Genomic DNA, 4,582 nt, shown 5'->3' with positions numbered 1-4,582 from the left:
ACCTGCCAGCTGCAGCCTGTGCCGCCCAGCCCCGCTGGCCTGCTCCTCCTCGGGTACATTGGTGCATGAACCTTGCCCTGGGGATGTCTGACTTCTCTACCACTATTTTTCCTTCTTTTCATTTCTGCTTTGCTTAAAAAAACTTGCTGAATGATTTGTATTAATATTTGTATAAGCCATCTTAAGTTATTCCCGGAATAGGCAGAGAAATAAAGAAATAAACCACCTAGTTCCTAGTGTTTTTAACTTTCTTAAAGTTTTTATAGCAGTGGTTTTCAAATTTATTTTTTTCAAAGGATCTCCCTTTTAAAAAATGAAATATTTTCTAGAAACCCTAACATATGTAAACAGCCTGATCAGGTTAAAGCAGGGAAAAAGACCTCAGCACCCACCCGCTGCTCACCCCCTGGCCACTCCCTGCCCGCCTTGCCTACCCCCTTGTCCCCCAAGGCGTCTTTATCAAGTCCTATCTCTGAGGGGCACTGTTTGTAAACCATGAGTCCCTTCCATGGAAACCACACTGCAATGTTTGGTATTTCATTTTGGTGCAAAAATAAGGAAGTGAGATGGTTTCCTATGACCTTTTGGACAATTTCCTAATTATTGCTGCTAAACAGCAATATCTATACCTGCTATATCTATGTCTGCTATATAGACATTAACTGCTAAAGAATGAATATTAGTTAACCTCTAACAGGAAATAACAAAATGAACAAAAGCAAAAGTCCTGTTTACCTTTCTATTACAGAAGATAATCATTTGTGAGTTTAAGTAACAATTGAGCTTTAATTATCACTGACAGAATGAAAACAAGTAACAGCTAGATGCAGATCTTCAATGTGAAATACAAACAAAATACAATTCAAAAGTAGTTTAGAAACTGAGTTTTAACTAATAATCAGTACAACTTCTACATCAGCTACCCCCAGTCTCCACCAGTACAGGGAATTCTCCGTTCCTCAAATTGTCTCTACTCTCCCATCCTTTTGTGTTTAACCCTCTCCTCAAATCCCAGCTCCTTCATGAAGCCTCGTGTGATCTACCTAGTCCAAGCCCAGTGGCACTTTATTAAATATAGTCTGCTCTTAGGGTGTGGGCTGAGTCCCCTCACTGAGGGGGCTGACGTGGCATCTGGGCCACTTTCACACAGTGGTCAGCCCTGCCGAGCGCAGTGGACACCCAACCACTGCTCCTTCCATTCTCTCTCTCATTCTCCCTGGTACTCAAGACGGTGCCTGCTTCTGAAAGAGTTAAACTTTATATGACTGTGTTGGTAGAAAGACAAGTACGTTAAATTCTCTTTCAACATCAAGTTCATTTTTCTGATTTTAAAAGAAATTAAAATATTTACATAAGCCCCTAAAAGCATGACGGGCCCTTGGCGATGCTACTGTGCACGTAGATAAAGCTGCCACTTTACTAGCTATGTGGACTTGGGCAATTTACTTAACCACTCTGGGCTTTAGTTTTCTCATTTGTAAAATGGGGATAATGATAGTGCCCAATCCACAGAATTAAATGTCAGCTATGACTTGCCTGCATTGCAAAGTTAAAAATAGGGACACACAAAGGATAATATCTTCTTGATTTCTTTTTATGCTCTGATCCAATATCAAATTAGCTTTTCAACTTATTTTTGGCAAACATAAACTTCCTATTTCAAAGGAAAAGCACTAGAAAGAACAAATGAAACCAAACCAAAAGCTCTTCCGAGACATCCAAGGACTCTCGCCAAACTGCAACTTGATGAGTTCACAGTAAATGAATCAGAGACATATGGTTTAGATTCCCCACTCAAAGTCCTCAGAGGGAAACAGGAAGGCCAAGGACTCCAGAGAGCAGCTGGCCGTGTCATCCCCACTCTGCCAGCTGAGCAAGAGATTACCATGCCCTGGAGCCCCTCAGGCATCTCCCGGATGGTCCTTTCCCCTGGGCTCAACTCACGTTTCTCATTTGACTCTGTCTTCCTCCGGAAAGAAGATGTCATCCAGGAACTCTAACTGGAAACCGGATAGTTACCAGGGCACCCAAAACCCAGTATTTGATTATTACTTCATCCTTGACCTTCATTCCATTCATTCCCAGCTGCAGACAGTAGGATTTCTAAGGAAGAGTTAAGAGGGTAGAGGTGATTGTTGTTTTCCAGGAACTCAGCTTGTTGCCAGAGAGAGGTCACACACTAGAATGTTCCCAGTGACCAGCAAGGGAACTCTGGAATGACTCATGTGAGGACCTGCACCAGGAAAGGGAGGGTTATGGCCTAAAACCACACCACCCCCCTCACTGTATCAAACTGCATCCTTTTCAGTGACAACTTCAGCCCCTGCCCTTCCCCCACCAGGAAGCCTTCCTAGATGAACCAGAAGCACTTTCTACCCCAAGCCACCCTCACACCTCCAACACTTCATTTGCATATGTGGTTAGCTTTTTAATGATATCAGAGCAATCTGTGAACAGCTTCAGCAGGGGGCCCTCTGACATAATTGAATAAATTGGATGTTAAAGATCTGATTGAGGCCAGGTGTGTTGGCTCACTCCTGTAATCCCAGTGCTTTGGGAGGCCTAGGAGGGAGGATTGATTGAGCCCAGGAGTTTGAGACCAGCTCCAGGCAACATGGCGAGATCCTCATCTCTAAAATACAAAATAAAAATTAGCCAGGTGTGGTGGCAGGCACCTGTAGTCCCAACTACTCAGAAGACTGAAGTGAGAGGATCGCTTGAGCCCCAGAGTTCGAGGCTACAGTGAGCTATGATTGTGCCACTGCACTCCAGCCTGGGCAACAGAGTGAGACCCTGTCTCAAAAATTAAAAAAATATATATATGACTGAGAGCCAGCTTGGTAAAGCCTTCAGAGCCAATGTGTCTGGCAGTCAGTCAACACACGTGGAATGATTGCGCACTGGGGAACTGCAGTGCAAGACAGAGGTGTGGAGGAAAGACCTGACTCTCAGAGATAGAAGAGTCAGGAAAGACACAAATAAAAACCCCAAAGAACTCCCAGACACAGACCTCTACAAATTGACTTGTTAACCTTTCGGACCCGATCACAGCGGAAGCAAGGGCTTCACACCATACGAACCTGGGTCAAGGCTAAGGTGTCGGGGCAGGTCATTCTCCTCTGCTCAAGCAAGCTTTATGTGGCGCACACTCTCTCCAGGGCACAAAACAAGCACCATATCCCCCCCACCCTGGCCCCCGTCATCCTCTCAGAAGGGGATCCCTGGCCTAGCAGAGAGCAAAAGGCTACAGCTCTCACCACTCAAAGCTGGGCACGACCCACCTCAAAGCTGGGCACGACCCGCCCCAAAGCAGAGAAGTGGAGGTGAGGACACTCGATAACTGCGCCAGCAGGGCTGTGCATGAAGCCAGCACCTGAGAGAAGACAGGAGGGAGGCAGAATTGAAGCCAGAGGCTGTGGTTTGTGGTGGTCACTATGGCCCACTCTGATTACTATGCACCAGGCGAGAGCCTGTGCTGGGTGCTCCTGAGCATACAGATATGCAAGACACGGCCCTTGGGGGTGGGATGTCCTATAGGAGAAATTAGCCAAAAACACAAGGCTGCCTGCATTGAATGCCAAATGATGGACACACACCATAACTGTCAGAGGAAAAGAAATAATATTTACTAAATACTTACTATGTGTTAAAGCATCTCTAAATGGTTTAGATGTATTTAATTTTTCCAACAGCCCATGAAGCGATTGCTAGTATTATTTCCACTTTATGGATGAGAAAATTGAGGCTCAAAGAGTCCTAAAGAACTTGCTTGGTGTCACACAATTTTTCATGGTAGATCCAGATTTTCAACTCAAAATTCTACCTCTCCAAGTGCGCGCGCGCGGACCTATGCACATGCATGGTTTTCCTGGTGCGAGAGGACTTTGGGAAAGAGAGGTGACACCAGGCACAGGACTCTGGCTCCTACGCATAATTTATTTTTGACACATAGGGGGAACTTCGATGGCTGAGTTTTCAAGCAGAGGGATGTCTTCTAACGAAGAGTTCATTTTTGATGTTTAGTTGTGCAGTCGTTAAGTCTGCGAGTTGCGATGCTGCTTCAGTTGTGCTGTGGGAGAGCAGTGGCCCAGGACTGACCGGCAGGGCTGGGGAGGAGCCCACGGAAAGAGGAAGGGAGGGCAGGGGAGGGGAGAAGCAGCTGTCCCCGGGCTGCCTGGGAGTCACTGGGGAGTCCCAGCCCGCCCTTGGGCCTAGGGCTCCCCGATGGTGCCTCCACTCTTCGCAGGGCCAGGGGGCGAGGAAGGAGGAGGGAGGGAAGAGGAATCCCGGTGGGGAGTGGGAGAGCGTCCTCCGCGACCGCTTGGGTCCTCCGAGGGGCAGCCTCGGAGAGGGTGGCGGCAGTGCTCGGAGTCTCCTGGATCTCAGCGCCATCTCGTGGCTGCTGGCAGGTCTACCTTGAGCCCTCTTGGCGCACACGGAAAACCGGAGCTCGTCCCATCAGCGGCAGGTGCTCTCCGGCCAGCAGTGAGCCCCAGGGGGCTTTCTCCTGCGTCAGGGAGCCAGGAGGGGAAGCAGGCATGGGTGCTGGGACCAGATTTGCCTGGCTCTGTGCTCCTGGGTA

Source organism: Macaca mulatta, chromosome 1, assembly GCF_049350105.2.
Source record: "Macaca mulatta isolate MMU2019108-1 chromosome 1, T2T-MMU8v2.0, whole genome shotgun sequence".
NCBI lineage: Eukaryota > Metazoa > Chordata > Mammalia > Primates > Cercopithecidae > Macaca > Macaca mulatta.
This window is presented reverse-complemented; position numbering follows the sequence as displayed.